The sequence below is a fragment of the Microcaecilia unicolor genome, chromosome 6 (genome assembly GCF_901765095.1).
Source record: "Microcaecilia unicolor chromosome 6, aMicUni1.1, whole genome shotgun sequence".
In the NCBI taxonomy this organism is placed as follows: domain Eukaryota; kingdom Metazoa; phylum Chordata; class Amphibia; order Gymnophiona; family Siphonopidae; genus Microcaecilia; species Microcaecilia unicolor.
Window position 1 is genome coordinate 145189638 of NC_044036.1, and position 24811 is coordinate 145214448.

Below are 24811 nucleotides of genomic sequence, written 5' to 3' on the forward strand. Positions count from 1 at the left end.
TTATTCCTCTCTTCCATTATCTTGTTGCAGGAACTTTTTCAAAAGAAAAGTTTAAAAAAAAAAATAATTTCTGAAGCAACTGTAATCATGTACAGATCAAACGGCCCTTGGAAGAAGATTCCACCAATTAGTACCTTGATAGGAGAATTCAGCAGAGAAGGACAGTTTTGTAAACCATCTTTTTACAATTAGGATGATGGAGAATTAGGAATTCTCTAGATCCAGGAATGGTATTACGTGTAGGGAGGTCAAACAATGGAAGCATATCAGGGACCATACTGTAGATAATTTGGAATGCAACTATGATCATTAAATGATCGAAGAACACGTGTTGGGGATATATGGAGTAGCTATGGTAGCAAGATAAGATAGTCATGATTGGTGCCAACAACCAGTTATTGGGGTTAATTGAAGTTAATTGGCACCAATTTGGATTTGCATGTGCATCTGCCCTAGTCGCTATCCTATAACATCTGCGCCTAGATTTCATAGCATACAACTTGAAAGGAGGTGTGACCCTGGGAGGGGCTTGGTTGAGTCCTGGGCATTCCCAGAAATTAGGTGCAGTGTTACAGAATATTTGGATTTGCATCCGTTGGGCCAGGAATCCACTCTAAGCGCCATTTTATAAAGATCGCTTGGCGCGAAGTGACGTTGATAGAATTGTTCCTTAGTGCAGATCTTGACGGCGCTAAATGTTGGGTGCCATTTACTGAATCCTGCTCCAACCAGCTAAATTTTTTTTTTTTTTTTTTAAATCCAGCCGCTATGCCCGGATATTCGATGCCAGTGTCTGGACATCGAGCTTCTGGCTCAATAGGTCTGATTGCATAAAATGGGACGAGTTGTGGTAAACTGTCTTAATGAAAGCCCAGGTTGATAATTTCCCTACTTGGCTCACACGAAACCCCTCTCCTTTCCTGTGTCTTACGATAAAGCTTTGCAATAATCTCGAAATATGGGGACCATTTTCTGTGGCCTACAGAACTGGAAGAGATGCACATGCAATTTTCAAAGGGAAAACTTCTTGGTTGGTGGTGAGCACATGGGTACAAATGGCACATGTACTTTGCAGCTGCTGTCAGAGCTCGGGGGAGTAAAGGAGTGTGCAGATATTATACATTTGACAATCAAATGTACATGTATGTTTTTCCTCCCTGAACCTAAATATACCCCTGGGAATACCCCTTTTGAACCTGGCTTAAAGTAGAAATTGTGGACTTTCTTTTACCAGAAGCATTGTTGTCAGTTTACAGACCTGGCTCTTAAAGTTGGCGCTTTGGGGTTCTAGGGAAGCTACTTTTCATGTCTTTGGCTCTAGTTTTGTTTGTTGTGTGTGTGTTTTTGGTTTTTTTTTTTTTTTGTTTAATATGTTTCAGTTGGACTTTTTAATGGAATGTTTTTCTGTAATACCCTTTGTATGCCTTGAGTGAAAGAGGAAAATATAAAGTGAGCGGCACTGCCTGATTACCGCTGGGTACACACTGGCGCTGCAAAATTTGAAATATTTTTGCAGTTCCGGAAATGGCGCATGCTAGGGGAGGGAACTAGCCAGGCAGGTACTTCCCTTTTAGCGAACTGTAAGCCCGCATTGGGCTTACCGCTGCTTCGTATGAGGGCTCCTAAGTCTGCATTATTCAGTTAGGACGTGCTAATATCAGCACGCTAGCTGAATTATGCATCCATTGCCCATGATGTGCTCCCTACCACGTGGTTATCACACACAGATGGCAATACTAACATGGAATGCTTTACCGCATCCCACATTAGACCGTTTTTGCTGTGTTAACAACGTTACTGCGTAATTCAGCTTAGTAAAAGGGCTCTTATATGGGAAAGAAAGGGTTAAACATCCACCAATACAGAAAGTGTGTGAAAAACCTGTGACCAACAGTCATCCAGAGAGACAACTTCAGAGAGAAAAAAGTGAGTGGCTGGCTCAGAAGACCTAGAGGCCAGAAAACAAAACAAAAAAACCTATATCTTTATATTTTTTGGGTTAAATCTCACTTCTTGTCAGAATTGAGCATATTGTGTTAATTCCAACTGCTACTTTGCATTTATCTCTGTGGAAACTCACTAGATAAGCGAGAGTTGATGACAATATTTGAGTGCTTTAGAGATATTTAATGGAACTTGTGCTTGCTATTTCAGCATGTGACTGGAAGTAAACATGAGGACTCGATTTGTCTACTGCAAGTTCTAACGGTTTAATATGTTTACACAAGTGTTTTTGACTGTCCAGATGTGCATCTCAATAGCTCAGTTTTTAAGTCGTGAATAAAAATGTCATAGTTTTGTCAGTCACTTTGAATTAGTATCAAGGAACGTCAGCAAATATATATATATATTTTTTTCAGGTTACAGTCATTTTCTGTTTTTTTTTTTTTTTTTTTTTTTTTACAGTAGCCTAAAGCATTAAGTGACTTTTTAAGAGAAATTCTGTTTTAGTGAGTCTCTATTAAGGAAAAGCAACTCTTAAAAGCTGTCGAATGAGAGCTGGAAGTTGGTCACAGTTATGGAAACGTTTGTCTTGTTCCTAGAAAGATGGTTGTGATTGTGACCTTGTGTTGTTTGGAAAGGTTGGATGTTCACCGAGTACATCAGCTGTATACTCGAGCTGTTTTCTCAGTATTTATTTATTAGGATTTATATACCGCCTTTTTGAAGGCATTCACTCAAGGTGGTGTACAATAAGAATAGATCAAACATGAGCAATAGGCAATTATAGCAGTAAAAATATTCAAATAATACAAAGTATGGCATGGTGTACTAACAATGCCAAAACAATACGTAATAGAACATTTTAATTGATGGTGAAGGGTAAAGCAAAGATGGAACTTATAGATAGATAAGAGAGTAACAGGAGTTAGAAAGTAAGGTGACTGATTTAAAGAAAGTTGCACATGAGGTCAGAGAGATGGTTAAATATTATCTCAGCTAGGGTAGGAGTGGATAAACATGTCCTGTTGCAGTATGTGCAGCCCGAGTCAATCCTTGTGAGTGAGACTAACAAATTAGTTATTTCTTCCATTAAAGGCCTGGTTGAAGAGCCAAGCTTTCACCTGCTTCCTGAAGTAGAGATAGTCATGTGTTAAGCGCAGCTTTTCAGACAGTGCATTCCATGGTGTGGGGGCTACTCCGGAGAAGGCTCGCTTGTGATGGAGCTTATCAAAATCTTATGGGTTTTACTAATAAATCTAAGTACTTGATTGGCTGATCTAAGTGGTGTCTTTAAGACTTCCTGAACATGGGCAACACTGTATTTATGGTGACTTTAAAAACTATTCTTAGGGACCTGTTTACTAGTTTGTGGTAATAGGGTTTTGCAGTTACCACGTGGTAACCGCAAATCCTCTGCCTTTTAATTGTTTGGGGGCATACCCAGAAGTTACCCATTTTCATTTAGCACAGAGAATATTAACTTGCAAGCAGATAATGCATATCTCAATAGGTGTAGCTAGCTGCTGTGTTTAGTTAATGCATGGTAACATTTTTCATGTTAACTGTAAAACGGTTCTCGCCATTCAATGCCCCCTTTCATATTAGGTGGAAATAGTGCTTGATAATTGCTAAGGTGCCACGTTAGGACCTCCGTCGTTTTAGATAAGGACCTTAAGGCCAATGTATCGTGCTGCCTTCACACTTCTACAAACAGCTGCTGATGGTTTTAATAACAATTTTTAAAATGCTGAATTTCATTTGGCAGAAATAGAGGTGGACAGAAAATATTGAGCGGCCAATTTCATTTAACTTGAGAATTTGATAAATAACCTTTCTTGGCTGCCCGCCGAGTCCAAAGCGATTTAAAACATTAATAGAAGTACATAAGTATTGCCATACTGGGAAAAACCAAAGGTCCATCGAGCCCAGCATCCTGTTTCCAACAGTGGCCAATCCAGGTCATAAATACCTGGCAAGATCCCAAAAATGTACAAAACATTTTATACTGCTTATCCCAGAAATAGTGGATTTTCCCCAAGTCCATTTAATAACGGTCTATGAACTTTTCCTTTAGGAAGCTGTCCAAAACCTTTTTTAAACTCTGCTAAGCTAACCACCTTTACCACATTCTCTGACATCTACCCATTCAACGCCACTCATTATTTTCTAGACCTCTATCATATCTCCCCTCAGCCGCCTTTTCTCCAAGCTGAAGAGCCCTAGCCGTTTTAGCCTTTCCTCATAGGGAAGTCGTCCCTATAAATCATGACAGAAAATCAAGATAATGAGCAAAAAAGTATAATAAGCACGATAGTAAAAGCACAAGTATTGCTTCCTGCATTCAGACTTTAGAGAGGAGAGACTGCCTGATACTGAACTTCCATAAAGAGCTTAGAAACGGGCCTCTGTGGTGAGCTGTAATATGGGATGCCAAGAAAATTGCTGGGCATTATTCCCGTTTTAGCCTTAAACGTTCAATATTTTCAGAAATTCATTCTTTTCTCACAAAACTGCAATTCTATAGTAGGTGATATATGCAAATGTATCTCATGCATATTTATTGTGAATATCCTGACAACCTGTTCCGAGGACTTGGTTGAGAATCCTTGCTTTAGAACATGAGAATCCTTGCTTTAGAACATATCAAACAGCGAATGGGAGGTAAACAATCTGAACTGGAATGTTGATTTTCCACCTGCCTTGCTAGCAGTTTTCTTCCTTTTTAAGCCCTTGTTCTTCTCTCCAACCCAACAAAAGTTGGAAAGAATTATCCAAAAGGGGTTAAATGTCTGTCTATGAGCAAAATAACTGACAACAGAATTGGATGAAACTTAGAATGGGACAAACTGGATTGGGAGTTCAGAGATAAAGTGGACCTCCTCCTTAGAACGGGGACGTTCCAGATTCTGTAGCGGATAATAATGGAGTGGAATGAAGCTTGGCATGTGGGGGGGGGGGGGGGGGGGGGAAACAATAAGGCACAGTCTGGATATGGGACAGATCAGACTAGGGGTTCTGCAGAAATGAACTCCCAAAATATGGCCCAGTGCATTTCTATGGGAGGAGTTCTAGCTTCTGTACCATCAAAATTTTAGAGAGAAATGTAGCAGAAAACAGAGCAAATATTTACAAATTAGTAGAACTAGAGGACATGAATTGAGGTTGAAGTGGGGCAGACTCAGGACTAATGTCAGGAAGTATTTTTTCACGGAGAGGGTGGTGGATACTTGGAATGCCCTCCCGTGGGAGGTGGTGGAGATGAAAATGGTAATGGAATTCAAACGTGCTTGGGATAAACACAAAGGAATCCTGTTTAGAAGGAATGGTTCCACGGAATCTTAGTGGAGATTGGGTGGCGACGCCGGAAATTGGGAAACAAAACGGGAGCTGGGCAAACTTCTACGGTCTGTGCCCTGATCGTGACTAACTAGATAGGGATGAGCTGGCGTGTAAATTTTAAGGGGCTTCGACGTTAGCTCTAGAACTTAGTACAAGAACAGTACTGGGCAGACTTCTACGGTCTGTTCCCTGAGAAAGGCAAGGACAAATCAAACTCTGGTATACATATAAAGTATCATATACCATATAAAATGAGTTTATCTTGTTGGGCAGACTGGATAGACCGTACAGGTCTTTTTCTGTCATTTATGTTACTGTCAGCTTCATATATTTATTAATAATAATATTATTAAAAACTTGCAATGTCAAACAGGATAGTTTAAAATCAGAGTAAACAAAAAGGAAAAAAAAATTTTGACTCGTGCTGCCCAAAATCCAATCCTAATAGACCTAAATACTTTCAAAAGCCTGCTGAAAAAGCCAAGGGCTATATTTACTAAGCTGCGCTGTAGGCATGATAACGATTTTAGCACACGCTAACACTAGAGACACCCATAAGAATATATTTGGGTGCCTCTATCATTAGCGTGCGCTAATTTTTAGCGCATGCTAAAAACGCTAGCATGCCTTAGTAAATAGGGCTCCAAGTCTTGAATTGTATTTTTAAATGTTTTCGGGATAATTCACTTCTGATGAAGAGAATTCTATGTAGCAGGTGCTATGAAAAAGGACAGACTGACGTGTACGTTTATGCTATGTCGCATGGGGACTTGGCAAAACTAAGTGATGGTCGTTCAAAGATCTGAGAACCTGCCCAGGAGAATAAGGGATAGTAAACAATGATAACCTGGAGTACCACCACGAAAGGCTTTAAAAGTGATACAGTTTTAAGGATTGGGTTATATGAGCTGATTTTCGCAAGGTTACACCAGACGCATTGCCAATTTTTGCAATGTCTGTAACTTCCTAATAACAAACTTTAACAATCCTAAATACACAATATTACAATAGTTTAATCTAGATATAAAGAAATAATGAATGAATGAAATGCAGTACAATTAAAAAAAAAAAAAAAGGATCTATTTGAATGAAATGGCCACAAAGTGAAAAAAAAAATGACTACAAACAGCAGAAGTATGGGACATAAAGGAGAGTTGGGAATCCAGCATTACACCAAGGTAACGAAAGGTAGACACTGGGGTAATCAAGGTGTCAAATAAGGATAAAGGATCTACTGGGCTTGAAAGATGACCCGACAGCCAGCATGCCACAATTCCCTTGCGTACTTTTTGCATGTAAAGATGAAAACCCAAACTGTGTGAGTATTAGGAAGACTGGTTCACCCATGGTTCAGCACTGTTTGACTAATGGAAATACCCTTTTAATGATTTACAATTTTGTTTTGTTATTGATCGTGGCTGGATGTTAAGTGGATTCCTCCTGTCCCCTCCACATTATCTACTCTGAAACAATGTTGGATTTTCAAGTTTCGCATTATTTTCTCCTGGAACTTTACTTTTGGACATTAAGCAGAATGCGTTTCTTTAAGTGATCCAAAAAAAAAAAAAAATTTAACAAAGTAGTTGGGTTGACATTGCTTCCTATGCTGTACCTACTAAGAATCTGAGGGACTCCTGACAATTTTCACTTGTCACCTAAGTGTTAAACTTGCTCATTGCAACCATAACTTTTATATTACTTTATGATTATATTCTTTACCTATCGGCAGTGATGAGCCTAGGTTGGCTGGCTCCCGCAATTCGCAACCCCCCCCCCCCCCCCGGGGTGCATTCTTAGCTGCTGGGAGCAGCTGTGCGGCTCCGCTGGCTCCCTGCCCCGGAACAGGAAGTAACCTGTTTCATAACAGAGGGAGCAGTAAACCAGCGGAACCGACAGGCGCGTGGCTGCTCTCTGCACCCCTCCAGCGGCGTGCACCTGGGGCGGACCGCCCCCACCTCCCCACCCTTGGTACGCTGCTGCCTATCGGGTTCATTGCGGATAACATCAAAGCAGCCAGTTGATTTAAACGGGAAGTTACAACCATAGGGCTCCTTTTTACTAAGCTGCGGTAGCGATTTCTGGTGCTGCAAATGGGAGAAAACCTGTTCAATTCCTATAGACTTTGTCGCGTGGGAATCATTATCGCGGATTGGTAAAAGGAGTCCATAGTGACATATACCCCGTAGCAACTTACATAGCATGGCTAGCCATTCTTACTTTGTTATGCAAAGAGCGAGTAAATGAAAACGCTGTCAATTTCTTCCTAAACCTGACATAGTTTCTTTCCAAACTTACTCCATCTGGCAATGAATTCCAAATTTTATCTGGCTTGATAATGGAAATGATAAACTGTGTACCCTTTTATATTTCACCTGCAATACTGATGGAAAATAAAGCTTAAGCTGACTTATAAACAGCAGAAATAACTGTATTAAACTCTTTTTTTTTTTTTTTTTTCTTTTTGAAGGTTTTTAGAATCCTCACTTTTTACCAGAGCAAATACAGCAATAGAGCCAACTTTGTTCTCTCTAACATTTAATTTCTTTTCTTTTTAATTCTTTCACTATGGGGTCCTTTTACAAAGGTGTGCTGAAAAATGGCCTGCTGTAGTGTAGGCACGGGTTTTGGGTGCACGCAGAATCATTTTTTAGTGCACCTGTAAAAAAAAAAAAAAAACCCTTTTTTTTTGTTTTGTTTGTTTGTTTGTTCCAAAAATGGACGTGCAGCAAAATCAAAATGATGTGTCCGTTTTGATTCTCACACCTTACCGCCAGCCATAGACCTAGTGGTAAAGAATTTGGGCGGTAATGACCTACGTGCGTCGGATGCTACTTGGCACGTGTCTGCTATGTGCACCAGAAAATTAAAAAAAAAAAAATGTTCAGATGCGCGCATCGGATTTGTGCCAAAAATGAAATTACCACAAGAGCCACGCGGTAGTCAGGCCTTAAGTCCATTTTGGCACACATTGAGCGCATGTGGGTGCCTACGCGGCTTAGTAAAAGGGGCCATTTCACCAATCTGTTTTGATACCTAAATGCTAGGGGTGTGCCTTAATTTTAGTGCATTTACAATTGATTATGTGCACGTTTGTGACAAATTAATGCGCATACAATCAATTTGCATATGTTAACAAAGTTGTTGCACACCCCTACGGATGCCCATTTGTTATATTTATTTATTTATTAGGATTTATTTACCATCTTTTTGAAGGAATTCACTGAAGGTGGTGTACAGCAAGAACTGAAACATAAGGTACAGTCAGCAGTAAAACTATTCAAACGATACAAAGTATGGTATAGTATGCTACATTACAATGTCAACAGAACACATAAAACATTTTATATAGCATAGGGTTAAGCAAAAATGGAACGTATAGATAGAGTAACAGGAGTAAGAAAATAAGGGACTAATTTTAAAGTAAGTTTCAAATGAGGTCAGAAAGGTGCTTGAACATTATCTTAGCTTGGGTAGGAGTGGATAAACATGTATCACTATGGTATGTACAGCTGGTATCATTCTTTGTATGTGTGACTAGTAAGTTAGTTACTTCTTCCAGGTGAGAAATTTAAGACTCGTAAGTTATTTTTTTTTTTTATTGTTTTTGGTTTTTTTTTAATTTGAACAGTTTAGATTAGTTGCACAGGCGCTGCTTTTGTCCAAGTTGGATTACTCAACTTTATTTTACTTGGACACACCTAAACATCCAGTGTATGCAAATAATTCAAAATACTGCAATAAAATTTATTTCTTTACAGAAGCAAGAGAAAATCTCTTTATACCTCATTGAATTGCACTGTGAAATGTATTTGATAGATGATGTAGATTTTCTTTTTGTTTTCCCCATCTATTTATAGAGAGATTTACAATATTTTATTACGAGCATACCATATTAAAACCATGTTAATGGTAAGCTCAGTTCAATAAGTATTTTTTTCCACGGACTTTGCATGAATAGTGCTCAGATAACACCAGAGTGAAACTCTGAAATGGTTGCCTTCATAGGAGCCAGCTGTGTGTGTGTGTGCAGTGGGTGCTAAGCAAGCTTCTTCACTGTGTCCAGGAAAGGGTAATTTTGTTTTGCACTCTACACCCCCCTTTAAGTTTGAAAAGTTGGTGCCTATTGTCTTAACAAATACCAGATACTCTTCCCCCCCCCCCCGGCCCTCAAATCACCAAGGGGAGTCTTTTACTAAAGCTTAGCTCGAGTTATCTGCAGCAGGGCCCAAGAAATAAAATGGGCCCTGCTGCAGATAACTCGAGCTAAGCTTTAGTAAAAGACACCCCCCCCCCACCCTTAATAAATCTTCTGATCTGGTCATGATTTCACCATAACAGATTTATCAAGGAAGAGCAATAAATGGGGAAAAAATAGCATTTCTGATTATGATTTGTTCTAAGGTTTTTTCCCCCCTCGTATCAGCTTTAACTGGTCTCGCCAATGAGTTTGTTTTTATACATCTTCTGATCATCTTCTTACAGTATTTTGGGGCGGTTATTTACAATATGTCATATGTTTATATATATATATATATTTTTTTTTTTAATTGAAATTTGACTTCTGTATGAGTAAGCCACACCTTTGCTGATAGAAGGGTGTGAAATTTTTATTTTACATTTACAAATTCCAAATAGATTTAAGTTTGCACTTGAAAATCTGTCCTCCTGTTGGATGGGTTGGTTCTCCCACTCTGAAGTAAGAGTTCAGGGTTTTTGCAGGATTCTAAACTTACAATGGAAGATCATCCTCCTTTGGTAGTCTAGAAGCTATGTTTAAACTTTGATTGGTGTGACTGAAAGTGACCTGAAAACTGTACATTATGTAATGTTTTTAGTTAATATAGATTATTGTAACACACTTTTTTTCTTGGTTTACCTGGCAGGAGTCTACACAGGTTACAGGTCCTTCAAAATGTGGCAGCCCGATTTGTGGTGAGTTGTAATGCAAAGGATTTATATAACTCCAATTACCTTTCAGTTTCACCTTTTAGGTTCTTTATCATTTAAGATATTCAGTGGATAGGGGCCAAGTTATCCAATGAGATTAGACCATATGTTCCTAGGCAGATTCTGTGGTCATCAGGAGAGACTCTTGACCAGGGTGGATTGGATTTAAATGACATTGATTTAAGAGTTTAAATCTCAAGTCAGGAAGACTCTACACTTTCAGATATGGTCCTATGTGACCTGCATCCATAATATTTTTCCTTATGCAGTTTTCATAGCAGACATCAAAAAATCCATTAAAAGTGAAATGTATTCCTCAGGGTTGCATGAATATGTTCTCAGTTTTAGTTTCACTTTCTATTCTCTCATGTCCATACTACTTCTTCCCCAGGTGTACTCCATCACCCCAAATCTTTTCACATTTAGAGAGAGGAATGAGGAGTTGCCTGCCTTATGTACATGATGACTACAAGACATGATGATTTGCGCTCTCTGACCGCCATTTACTTCTGTTAACAGGCATATTATTATTACTAATTTCTGCTAGACATATGCAGTGCTGTACACTAAACATGTAAGAGACAGTTCATGCTGTGTAGAACTTTACAATCTAATCAAGACAGACGAGACAAATAAAAGATAAGGGAATTACTTAAGGTGGGAATGAGAAAACAGACATGAGTACGTGTCATGGCTAATTAAAAGCAATGATTCCTATTCACAATATCTCCAAGGTATATTTATTAGGATATTTTAAAACTCAGATTTAAAAAAAAAAATAGTCATCTGATTTTATTTTCTTCTTAATTTTATTTTTGTTAATCCACCATGCTTCTGATAAGTTTCCTCTTGTAGAGAGACTGTGGTTGCCACACAAGTAGAAGTGTCAAATATGGGATGTCTTATCAAAAGAAACTAGACTGAAATCTGATTATGTGAGGGGAAGCAGTACCTAGTCGAGGAAAGGTGCAGTTAACTCTACCACATTATCTGCCATGTTAACAATTAAAAAGTGGTAACTACCTTGTCTTAACAGCAAGACACATTCCCTGCCCCCTGATGTCCATTTTCATTTTAGGTGTTTTTCAACACAATAATTAGCATGTACTAATAGTTAATACAGTATGTTAACTGTTAATGAGGTGTTGCGCTGTGAAGTGTTCAGTGTAGCTTTTTATCACACTCTAATGCAGCTTAAAGTTACTTATAATATTTGACTACTGTATTGTGAATCATCTTCAGCATTGGAAAGATAAACTATAAGGTGAATAAAATGCATTTTCTTTTGCTTAAGTGGCCTCTTGACACAGACTGGATGATACCAAGGTTGTAGTAATACCAGTTCACCCCATGTATAAACTGGCTGTTTCTCCAATAATCTGAGAGGAGGCCAAGACCATTCTTTTCTTTGATATCAACTAGTACATCTTTGTTCTCACTGAATATTTATTTGAATTAATTTATAAACAACTCAATCACAAAAGTTCTAAGCACTTCACATCAGATAAAAAAAATGGGCCCTGTTTACAAAGCTGTCCTGTAGGTGAGCAAACCTTTTAGCATGTGCTAATACACCCATATGGCGGCATTCTTCCTTCGGCACCAGGAAGTCTGAGTTCACCCGTATCTCGATGACTGTCTGAATAGGATGACGCACAAATGAGCCATTGTGGTGGTGATGGACAAAGTTGTTCATCTTCTGCAGCCATTAGGCTGGATGATTAATTTTGAGAAGAGCAGCCTAACTTCCATCGCAGATGCTGGAGTTTCTGGACATTCAATTCAACACAGCACGGGAGAGGATCTTCCTAATGGCGTGCAGGAAGTCTAAGCTGGTTCAACAGATTCATCTTCTCAGTTAAGGCAGGCCCAGGGTCTGGGGTCAATGATGGCAGCAATGGAAGTATTGCAGTGGGAAAGGGCTTCGTTACAGGAGTCTCTTAGCCGCTGATCTCTGGTGTCACAGAAGTATGACCTTCATCTTCCTTGGATGCTGGTGCCAGGCGGAGAAAGCAGTAGTGGTTATTGCCCAGGAATTTGCCTGTCAGAGCTCCCTTTGCGATGCCAGCAAGATGGGTTAGGGAGCTCATTACAGGTTCATCTGGCACAGGGCGCCTGGATGGAACAGGAGTCTCTGTGGTTGCTTGGGGCAGAGCAGAATGCCTTACCCAACCTTGCTCCCTTTCTGGCGGGGGCCCCAGTCTGTATTTTCTCTGACAGTGTGATGGTGCTGTCTTATATCAAACAAGGAAGGCAGGATCTGCAGCCATCCCATGTCAGTGAAGGCGGCCTCCCTTGTGATTTGGACAGAGAAAAATCTCTGCTTGTTAACAGGCAGGCAGCTCACATCGTTGGGGTCCTTGAATATGGAGGTAGAATTTCTCAACAGGCACTCCTTGGACCCATGAGAATGAGAAGTGTCCATCCAGGATTTTCAGCTGATAGTGGACATATGGGGTTCCCTGCTTCTGGGCTTGATGGCAATGAAAAAGAATTCCAAGTTCTTCAGCCGTTGGAAAGATTGGGGCTGGAGGAACATCTATTGTATGTCTTCCTTCCTTGGCCCATGGTAGTCTGCATGTTAAAAAGGATTGTATTGCATTGTGGTCAGTAATTCTTCTAGCTCTGGATTGGCTGTGGATGCCGTAATACGTGGTCCTAATTCGACTGCTGGACAGGTGTCCTCTCAGTCTTCCACAGATACATGGCCTACTGAAGCAAGGTCCAGTGCTCATGGTAGATCAGTGCCCCTTTGGTCTTATGGCTTGGCCATTGAAAGGGCTTAATTGAGACAAAAAGGTTATTCCAATTCAGTCATTGCTGCCTTCCTTCAGGCTCAGAAACGCTCTACATCCAGGGTGTGGAGGACATTCAAGGGCTGGTGCTCTGAGCGTGGACTCTCCTCTGTTCAGAACGTGCACATCCTAGTGTTTTTCTAGGCAGGCCTTCAGAAAGGCTTGGCATTGAGTTCTTTAAAGTTCAGGCTGCGGCTTTAGCCTGTTTTAGGGGCCATCTACAGGAGACATCTCTTACGGCTCACCTAGATATTGTTTGATTTCTTACGGGGAGCGGGCTGCTTGTGGCCTCTTTCATACGCCATGGCTAGAGTGGAACATTAATTTATTCGTTTGAGCTCGTTAAATGCCTCCTTTTGAGCCACTTTGGAAGGCCTCCTTGAATGATCTTACACTAAAGACAGCATTCTTGGGGGGGGGGGGGGTTCAGTTGCATGTAGGGTTTCTGAGCTTCTGGCTCTCTTGTCTGGATCCCTTTCTTTGCTTTTTATCGGGGTGGGGGGGGGGGGGGGGTCTTCCGCAAGTGGTATCAACATTTCATCTCAACCAATTTGTGGAGCTTCTGACTTTTCACAGAGGATGGAGAGGTTCCGTATTCTTCCTTGAAGATGTTCGTAGCCTTTTCACAGAGGATTGAGAGGTTCCGTATTCTTCCTTGAAGCTTCTCGATGTTCGTAGGGTACTCCATTAGATATCTGGAAGTCATGAATGAGTTTTGCAAATTGGATAGACTGTGCTTTTTGGAAGACAGAGGCTTGGCCTCATAGCTTCCAAGCCCACAATTGCTAGATGGCTAAAGGAGACTATCATGTTAGCTTATTTGTTGTGGGGAAGCAGACTCCTCAAGCCTTGCTGATTGATTGTACGCGAGGCATACAGCGACACCCTTGGCAGAGACTACCGTACTGTCTCTGGCGGATGCTTTCAAGGTGACGGTGGTCAATGCTGCATATGTCTGGCGAGCAGTACATGGTGGATGTTCACACTCCTTTTTTTTTTTCCCCCCTTTCTCTTCCCCCTCCCCCTCCTTTAGTGATTTCCTTTTTTGATATGCATGTTGTGATTTGTGGTTTATGATCTGTTCTATACATTTTGTTACTTTTTAGGTGGTTGTGCATTCACTCTGCAGCTCCTCAGTACCTCTCCACTCATCTCTCCCTGCATTCCTCCCCGGGAACTCCATTCACTGGGTAAATCTCTCTTATCTGCACCCGTCTCCTCCACCGCTAACTCCAGACTCCGTTCCTTTTATCTTGCTGCACCATATGCCTGGAATAGACTTCCTGAGCCGGTACGTTAAGCTCCATCTCTGGCCGTCTTCAAATCTAAGCTAAAAGCCCACCTTTTTGATGCTGCTTTTTCTTAACCTTTATTCACTTGTTCAGAACCGTTATTTTATCGTTCTCACTTTAATATTCCCTTATCTCTTGTTTGTCCTGTTTCTGTCCTATTTAGATTGTAAGCTCTGTCGAGCAGGGACTGTCTCTTCACGTTCAAGTGTACAGCGCTGCGTACGTCTAGTAGTGCTATAGAAATGATAAGTAGTAGTAGTCTTTGGAATTCTGGAATCTTGCTAATTGTTCGGATTCTGCACAGAATGTTGCTGCTCTTTGAGATTCTAGAATCTTGCTACTATTCGTTCTTATCCCTTATTTGTCCTGTTTGTCCTAATTAGATTGTAAGCTCTGTCGAGCAGGGACTGTCTCTTCATGTTCAGGTGTACAGCGCTGCGTATGTCTAGTAGCACTATAGAAATGATGAGTAGTAGTAGGTTGTGTGAATGTACACTGTCCAGATCTAATTAAAAGTTTTAATTGGCCCTGTTGCAGGCACTCTGTTCAAATATGTTGGGCTAATGGACACTTACTAAAGTACAGAGCTGCCAAGATACTCAGTTTGGGAGGGAGATGAAGCTAGAATATGGTAGATTTAAAACAAATAGAGTTTTTTTTTCTTTACTCAGCGTGTAGTTAGACTCTGGAACTCGTTGCTGGAGAATGTAGTGACAGCAGCTGGCCTTACGGAATTTAAAGGGAGTTTGGACAGATTCCTGAGGGAAAAATCCATTGAACATTATTAATTTTTTTTTTATGTTGGCGGGGGGGGGGGGGGGGTTGCCGGGTTCTTGAAGCCTGGATTGGCCGCTGTCGGAGACAGGATGCTGGGCTTGATGGACCCTTGGTCTTTTCCCAATATGGCGGTACTTATGTAATTATGAGATTTTTGGCTGGTGCTGATTATAAACTTACATCCCAAAGCAATGTGGCATTTGTAATTCCTGATTCTACTCATTGAGATCCAGTGCCTCAATTTCCATAATGCATCATTCTGAGGTTGGCAGATATCCAGGACTGGCCTAAAATCTCCCTCCTGGAACTGTGGTTAACTTGGAAGCACTGAAAGTGACTGGCCACTTATATTTTTCACAGCCAATTTTATACCCACAGTTTAAACCATTTGTGTCAAGTGCTTCATCCATTGTTTGTTTCACTTACCCAGTTTCTTATTTGCAAATTTTTTTTTTTTTTTTTGCGCATACTATTTCATTACTGGAGTGCTCATTAAAGGAAGTTTTAGCTTAAAACCAATCCAGTACAATTTTCTTTTTCCTCTTTTTTTTTTTTTTACCTCTTTTTTACTGTGCTTAACTTCTTTTTTTTTTATTTATCTAGGAGTTTAAGCTCACTGGAGAGAAACCCTTTACAGTCTGTATTCTGTGAGACAGAAAAAAATAGGGGCGTAGAAGTGTAAAATTTAGCCATAGACATCGCTCAATGATCTCGTACCTGTCTCTGGGGTAACTCTTAGGGGGCTGCTGTGGGAAGATCACTGCTCCAAAGTAATTCTCATTCTCTTTTTTTTTTCTTTATCTGCAAGATTTTGTCATTAGACTTAAAAGAACTGAAGAGTAGAATTTCCTGGAATGACTAGTCGGCTGAGTCATCATCTTGTATAGGATTTGATTGCAGCTTTCATTACTAAACGGTGATTCTGTATCGTTCTCACTACCCTTTTGGTAATAGTTTAAAATAAATGGTGTGTGGGTGACGTTCCTGGCTTCACCAGGAGTATTTCTGTGATTGCTTAAACAGGAAATAACTGGACAGTGAAAATGTATTTTTGTAATGATTAGAAAATATTTCTGTTCCTTATTGTCCTTTCTCAACACTTCCTGTTGTGATTTTTTTTTTCATGGGAATTGCAGCATTTTTTTGTTGTTGTTGTTGCTGTTGTGTGTGTGTGTGTGTGTGTGTTTTTTAAACTTTATTTTTAATTTACTTTACTGTTAGCTTGCATGCTGAGCAAAAAGGCTCTCCTCCTGTGTGCCTCAACCATTTTATTTTACTGTTTTTCTGAATACTTGCTGCTGCTGATCTTCTCAGGTTAATTCATGTGGACCCTGGGGCTGATGCAGAAAGCTAGCGCGGGCAGGAGTGTACAGTTAGCAAGACATCTGCATGCAATTTTATGGCTGCATGGTGCAGGAAAGTGTTTCACGTAGAAGATAGTGCTTCATGAATCTGTGCATAGGACGCTGACATTCAGCATATTAACATGATTGGTAATGAGGTTATTGGCTATTTTACCCTACTATTACTACTACTTATTTCTATAGTGCTTCTGGACGTACACAGTGCTGTACACTTGAACATGAAGAGACAGTCCCTGCTCGACAGAACTTACAATCTAATTAGGACAGACAGAACAAATAAGGGATAAGGACAAAGAGTAGCAGCAAGATTCCATGCAGAATCCTAAAGAGTAGCAAGATTCCGGAATCTCATAGTAGCAAGATTCTGTTTAGAATCCCAAAGAGTAGCAAGATTCTGGAATCCCAAGACTACTACTTATCATTTCTATAGTGCTACTAGATGTACGCAGCGCTGTACACTCGAACGTGAAGAGACAGTCCCTGATCGACAGAGCTTACAATGTAATGAGGACAAACAGGGCAAATAAGAGATAAGGGAATTACTAAGGTGGGAATGATGAAATATGGGTACAGAACACGTGACTAAGGGTTAGGAGTTAAAAGCAGCATGAAAAAGGTGGACCGAGAAGTACCCAGAAGAGTTTAAAGTGAGCACAATGCCGAACACCAGGTCTAAGGAAGTATGGAAGGGTTATAGTAGTATCGTCGGTGAGGACTGAGGAATGCCAGTTTTCTTTTTGCTGTGATCATACCAGTGCTTGCAGCATTTAAGACAGAACAGGAGGTGACAGTTCTGTGCACAGGTCCAAGTAGAAATAAAAAATTGTATCAGCACATGTGCTGGAATGTTTCTGTGCATTCAAGCACAGAACCTTGTGCACATGTGATTAACCCTGATTAGTGCATAAATTCTATGCACATGGAGTATGATTAGCTTATTGCATTAGTGGGCAAAGCTTTTAAAGTTTGCATTAGAAGTTTTGTATTTGGCTATTGGCACATAACTTGAATATGTGGCTTTCTGCATCGACCCCTCAGTAGCTTTATAGAAGATCCCTGCGACGGCAGGCGAGCTTTGCAACTCACCAGTTATTAATTGTACCAAATAAGCCAAACTGAGTAGTAGAGGAGGAAGAGTCTCCTTTACCTTACTGTCTCAAGAAAATGAGCTTTAGAACATTATGCAAATATATTTAAAGCTTTTACCAGCATAGAAAAACTACTTCTGGTATGTGTTACACACTTAAAATTAAGTGGGGATTTTTTTTAAGCTGCCCTTTTTTTTTTTTTTTTTTTTCCTGCAATGCATACAGTACAATTTGTCTGGCAGCGATTTCTGGCAAAAGAAGTCACCAAATTATTATTCAGTCATGGGTTTTTAACAGCCGCAGAGCAAGTGGATATTAACAAGATGATGCCGTTTATTCCTGTCTTCCCTGGGTGCCAGCTTGCCTATTACGGAAAAAGCTTGCCAGCTTTAAGTAAGTGCTGCCCAGATGGTACGTGCACGACGCCCACTTGGTTACAGAATCTAAGCAGGGAATAACTCAGCCGCCACTACAAGCTGTGGGTCAATTGAGGGGGGAAATGCCTGTTGCTTCACGCATATGCAAATCTGTTAATGTTATGTTAGTATTGTGTGGTCTAAACACAGGCATTGGCTTTCTCCGGGGGCCCAGATGAACTTGGATGGAAGCCCAGTTAATGAGGATCTAAGTGAGAAGCCTCAGTCGGAGAATGCTACCACAGCTTGCTTCCTCAGTGTGAACACATTGCTTCCTCCATGCCCCTCATTTTCTCCACAGCTGAAATTGTATTCAGGAAGTTTCCCTGATAGGCTGAATCCGTAATAGGATAAACAGGCTTTTTATAAGGCTGAACCAAGAGGCCCTACAAGCGCGTGTGTGTGTGTGTGCGAAACGCTATTTTTAGCTTAGCGCCAGAGACCACTCATTTGGCTGCGTCTGCGCCTGTCCGTCTGTCTCACTCTGTCTTCCCCATCTGCCACACTTTCTGCACTCTTGTTTCATCAGCTACAGATGTGGCACACAGCCGTCTCGGAAAAAAAGTCATGAACTCTGTTGTCTGTACAGTTTTAACAGCCAACATCTGTTGCAGCAGCCCTGATGGAAATGATTTTTTTTAAGGAAAGTGATAAAGTGGCTCAGCGCACGCTTCTTTAATTTGGCCTCCACGGAAAATTGTTGTGTATTAATTGCATCAAGATAACTGTAAAAGTGGTTTCTACATCAGTTTTCAAATTAGTTTAAAGGTAGGTGGTTTTTTTTTTTTTTGTGCTTTTTAGCAGAGTTTTAAAATATATGTAATTAAAACTTTTTTTTTAAATGTCTAGGGCTTTTATGCACATGAGGATTAGAGACCCCTTAGCATTGCTGTAACCAAGGAAAATGTTCCTGGAAATTTTGTCCATTTTTTGCACACATATGAAAGGCATTAACTGTTGGATCCTATATATATCATGCCTTAATTTCTGCATGGAAATCAGTGTATTCTATAACAATGCGTGTAACTTAATTGACTAACTAGCTAATTGGCACTGTCAATTGAATGTTAAGCACAGCAATAGGCATTAATTAGGATTTGCATGCACAACTCGCTAAGTGTATTCTATAACATGGTGCATGTAAATTCTAAGTTGCATAGTTGAAAAGGGGGTGTAGCCGTGGGTGGAGTGTGGGCGTTTTGAAAATCTATGGGGGACTTTTACTAAGGTGCGCTGGCATTTTTAGCGCATGCTTAAGGCGTGCTGGCATTTTTAGCATCCTATGGGCATCTTTAGCGTGCGCCTATTTTTAACGTGCACTAAAAATGCCAGTGCGCCTTAGTAAAAGACCCCCTATGTGCGTTATAGAATACACCCGCTCTGCGCTTAAATTAGGTGTCAGGATTTACGCCAAGTAAAATGTGGCATAAGTGGCCACGACTAAATTTGGTCGCATGGAAAAACGCTCTTCGTATTCTAAATACCGCGTGGAAATTTTAATCCTATTCTATAAAATTTAGGCGTATTTTTTTTGTTCTGTGCGGAATTTTCAGGCGCCATATATATATATATATAATCTAGCCCCAAGTGTGTATGTGGTGTGTTTTTTGTCAACTTGATTTTAATTGTATTTGAATCTTCTCTTATGAACAACAATGTTTGTTACTGTGCAGAACCTCTTTTTTTGTTATGATGTAAAATTTATTCGATCCAGAAATTATTCGATGTGGCATTTTTATCCGCTGTGCAACTTTAGCTTATTTTCTTTCCCTTTCATATGAGGCTATTTAGAATTTGGTTTTTCTTGGATTGGAAGGAGCAATTTTCAAAGTTGTTTGGATAGATTTGTTCTCTTTTAAATCTGGCTAATAGTTTTTTCTGAGTTTCCATGGCATGTGGACTTTTCCTCCAGATTGAGGGGAGATGTGGTGTTTTTTGATGGGGGAAGGACAGGTTTGTAAAACAGTATATGCCGATTGGGTTTCCAGATTTGTGCGCGTTCCCCCATCCCCAGCAAAATTCTACCCACAAGGAAACAGGTGGAAAGTCTGCTTGTTCCTTGAACCCAGAAGAAGTTTTCAAAGGTAAAGTGCAGTCCTAATTTTCCCTTTTGAAAATTAGACACAAGGGGTTGAATTCTGTAAATAGTTTATAGTTTATTAGATTTGCTATACCGCCAAGCTTAACTGTCAGCACTAGGTGGTGTATAAGGAAACCAAAATGACCAGGAAACAGAAAAGGAACTACAGTATTTGACAAGAAAGAGAGCAAGAAGCATACAGAGGAAGTACCATACTTGAAAGGAAAGAGGAGCAATGAGGAAGTGGAGGGTGTGAAAGGTGAGAGAACAAAGGAGGGAATGGGAGAGAGGGAGATTGACAGTGTGTGTGGTGTGGGGGAGGTACAGATATGCAGTGTCTGGTCCCAAAGCAGCTATAGGCCAGGTGAAGAGCCAAGTCTTTAGACCTGCTTTCAAGGTATTAAATGAGGTTTCTGCATGGATGTGCAAAGGGAGCGAGTTCCAGTGAGAGGGGACCACAAAGAAGAGAGCGCGATGTCTAGTTTACAGATGATTACCTAACTTTTAGAAGTCTTATAAAAATACATTTCTTCAGTCTGGCCCAGGGGCGTATCTGAGGTTCGGCGGTAGGGGGGGCAGGGGCTAGAGTGAGGGGGCACATTATAACCCCCCCCCCCCGCCTACCGCCGTCACCTACTCCCGAGGTCCGTTCCTGCCGGTTTTTTAAACTATTACTTCAGCTGGCGGGGGACCCCAACCCCCGCCAGCCCAGCCGAGGTCTTCTTTAACTTCTTCATCCTCGTGCTGTTAAAGCTGCATGATGCATCCTTCCAGTTGGACGGAGTTTGACGTCGCAGCACGCTGACGTCCATACAACGTGCTGCAACGTCAAACTCCGTCCAACTGGAAGGATGCATCATGCAGCTTTAACAGCACGAGGATGAAGAAGTTAAAGAAGACCTCGGCTGGGCTGGCGGGGGTTGGGGTCCCCCGCCAGATGAAGCAATAGTTTAAAAAGCCGGCAGGAGCGGACCTCGGGGTAGGTGATGGCGGTAGGCGGGGGAGAGTTAACGGCGGTAGGGGGGTCCAGGGCGAAATCTGCGGGGGCCCAGGCCCCTGTGGCCCCACGCAGATACACCCCTGGTCTGGCCTTTCTGAATACAAAGAACTCTGAATTTTACCCACACCCTTTTCTTAGTCTCGTTTCCCATCTATTCCTGCCTAATTATGCGCTCACCTATCCACCCTTAATTATTTGTCCTTGAGATAGTCTAAATCCATGGTTAATTACTGCACATGTATTAATTAGCTTCTTGAAGTTATTGTAATTTGTGTTATATTCTGTACATGCTTATGTTTTATTCACTTTGTTTGTTTGTAAGCCGCATTGATGAACTTGAGTCTGTGTCGTGCTAATGTGGGGGAGTGGCCTAGTGGTTAGAGCACGGGTCTTGCAATCCAGAGGTGGCCAGTTTAAATCCCACTGCTGCTCCTTGTGATCTTGGGCAAGTCACTTAGCCCTCCATTGCCTCAGGTACAAACTTAGATTGTGAGCCCTCCTGGGACAGAGAAATATCCAGTGTACCTCAATGTAACTCACCTTGAGCTACTACTGAAAAAGGTGTGAGCAAAATCTAGATAGCCTGAAAATTCTAGGAGTTACAATTGACTGAAATCTTACACTAGAAAGCCATGCTAAAACACAACAAAGAAAATGTTTCACTCAGTGTGGAAACTCAAAAGAATAAAACCTTTTTCTTCCCAAGAGAAACATTCTGTAGACTGGTACAATCAATGGTACTAAGTCAACTAGACTATTGCAATTCAATCTATGCCAGATGCAAAGAACAAATCATTAAACTCCAAACTGCACAAAACACAGCAGCCAGACTTGTATTTGGAAAAACGAAATATGAAAGTTCCAAACCCCTAAGAGAAAAATTACATTGGCTCTCACTTTAAAAGAACGTATTATGTTCAAAATCTGCACTCTGGTTCATAAAATCATACACGGTGAAGCTCTGGTATACATGTCAGACCTCATAGATTTACCAACAGGAATTCTAAAAGATCATCACGTACATTCCTGAATCTCCACTACCCCAGCTGCAAAGGACTAAAATAGTTTTAACATATGCATCCAGTTTCTCCTATATAAGTACGCAACTATGGAATCCACTACCAAAAGCCACAAAAACAATACATGACATAACTAATTTCCGAAAACTACTAAAAACCGACCTGTTCACTAAGGCATACCACAATGAACCAAAACGGAACTCTCTCTATTCTTGACTGCTTAAGTTAATCTATCACGATTGAACTTTAAAGCATTATTTATTTCTCATTACGAAAATGAATTCTCTTTACTTGATTGCCTAATCCACTCTGTCACCTGCATTATAACTATGTATTTCTTATTCCGGAATTAGCGATCACCATTACGAAACAATGTAAGCCACATTGAGCCTGCAAATAGGTGGGAAAATGTGGGATACAAATGCTACAAATAATAATAATAAAATAAATGTTATGAGTGAATGCATAAATATAAGGGCCATGTTTACTAAGGTGTGATAGCATTTTTGACGCACTTACAATTAGCGTGCGCATACATGATTAACACGTGTTAAAAAGAATGCTAACATGTCTATAATGCAGCTTAGCATACAGGACCCTAAGTTTGCTAATTTGGGACTGGGTAGGACCAGATGGTGAGAATGGGATTATGAGGGAGGACAGATATTCAGGACCTTAAAAGTTGAGTGCCGATGCTGAACCCCCCCCCCCCCCCCCCCCCACACACACACTTTTCTATAAGCCATGCCTTAGGCGTGGGGTATTGAATAGTGCTTAAGCACAGGGGTCGCTTGTAAAGTTAAGCGCGTCCATTAACAGCACACACAAAAAGTGGTGCAAATGCCCCCACCTAAATTTATGTGTGGAACCTCTTTATTCTATAATAGTGTGTGTAACTGGAATCCATGCCCTCACTCCTCCCTGAAATGCCTATTACCCTCTGATTTCTGTGCCCCCCTTTTCCGGGACATTCGTAGAAGTTTAAGCACTGATCACGTGCCTAAATTTGTGTGTACATATTAACCGATTTCAGTTAGCGCCAATAATTGCTTATTAAAGCCAATTGGCACTAATTTGCATGTGCAAATTGGGGCGTGACCAAAACTGAACTTCTTATCTTTCCCTCTAAACCCACCTTGAACTGAGGAAGGTGGAGCCAGCATCAGAGCACTGCAGGGGAAAGGAGAGAGTACTACTACTACTTAACATTTCTAGAGCGCTACTAGGGTTACGCAGCGCTGTACAGTTTAACAAAGAAGGATAGTCCCTGCTCGAAGGAGCTTACAATCTAAGCGGGCGGGATTCCTGGGCATATGCAGAATACGGACACTTATGGAGAGACTGTCCGAGTTGCTTGCTAAGTTTGTGAATTTCATTTGCATTCAATTTCCTTTTGAGCATCGCTCACTATTTCAAAATCGGTAATCATCTCCTAAGTAAATGGGTAATGCTGCTGAACAGATGTGTAAATTTGAGCACCCGGCCAGTGCTTTACTTTGTGGAGGCCATTTTGGTTGAACATCAGGCTCACTGTTACTAACGTTTTATAGTGCATCTGTGTTTTCAAATTAAACTGTCTGGTGGGTTCTTAATTTTCATATTAAAAGAGGGTACCAACCAGAAACGGAGCTCTTCTCTAACAAACAAATGTAAAAGTTTTCCAAGCGGTTAACCCATAGAATGGCATTCATTTCATTATTTATATTCTGCTTAGGCCTAAGCGGTTTACAGTTTCATTTTACAGGTACTGGGTCTATCCCTAGTAGGTTCACAATCTAAGTAGTACATTATTCTACTGTTGTACCTGGGTTAACAGAGGGTTAAGTGACTTGCCCAGGGTAACATAGAGCTGCAGGGGGAATTGAACTTCGTTCCCCAGGATCTCAACCCATTGCCAACCATCAGGCAGTAGCGGGAATCAAACCCAGTTCTCCAGGTCTGTAATCTGCTGCACTATCCATTAGGCCACTCCTCCTCTTGACCATAACCAAGACCAAAAGGGTGGTGACCTCTTCCCCAGGGTTAAGTGACTTGCCCATGGTGGCACGGAGCTGCAGGGGGAGTTGAACTTGGTTCCCCAGGATCTCAACCCACTTCCAACCATCAGGTAGCAGCGGGAATCGAACCCGGTTCCCCAGGATCTCAACCCACTTCCAACCATCAGGTAGCAGCGGGAATCGAACCCGGTTCCCCAGGTCTGCAACCTGCTTCACTATCCATTAGGCCACTCCTCCTGTTGATCATGACCAATGCCAAAAGGGTGGTGACCTTTTTCCCCAGCTGCCCTTCTCTAGAAAGACACTAAGAGTGTTCAAGGATCCCCTTGAAGGTACATTGTTAAAGGAAAAGCTGGGTCTGCGACAAGAGCTTCTGGTTGAGTTTAGGAGGAACTGGAATGCAAATTGAATTTCCGTTAGCTAAACCCTTCAGAGTTTGTGTGTGTGCTTTCCCGTCAGGCTGTTGTGGACCAATCAAAAAGATGTATTATAAATTCTAAGGCCCAGATGCACTAAACTTTAACGACCCTTTAACGACAAAATTTTCAACCGTAGCATGCATTAAAGGCCATTTTCCGACGACGCTAGCAGCTAATGAAAACGGAATGCAAACGAGTCACTTCCAATTGTAATGTGGACAATTCGGAATGCACTAACCATACCGACGATTGCACCGAATCAGTTACCGCGATATATTTAACGTGAAGTCAGACCCGTCGTTAAGGCCTGAGCTGTCATACAGACACTGCTCCC

The 24811-nt window shown here is 41.0% G+C and overlaps 1 protein-coding gene across 8 annotated transcripts in view; it reads left to right on the forward strand.

Moving 5' to 3' along the window:
* FOXP1 (forkhead box P1) overlaps positions 1 to 24811 on the forward strand; it is an 801754-nt gene that overhangs the window by 19978 nt on the left and 756965 nt on the right. For all 8 annotated transcript variants that reach the window (XM_030208061.1, XM_030208060.1, XM_030208059.1 and 5 more), the window contains one exon: positions 10167 to 10215. The gene's annotated coding sequence lies outside the window, so the exon portion shown is untranslated. The remainder of the gene's footprint in view (positions 1 to 10166; positions 10216 to 24811) is intronic.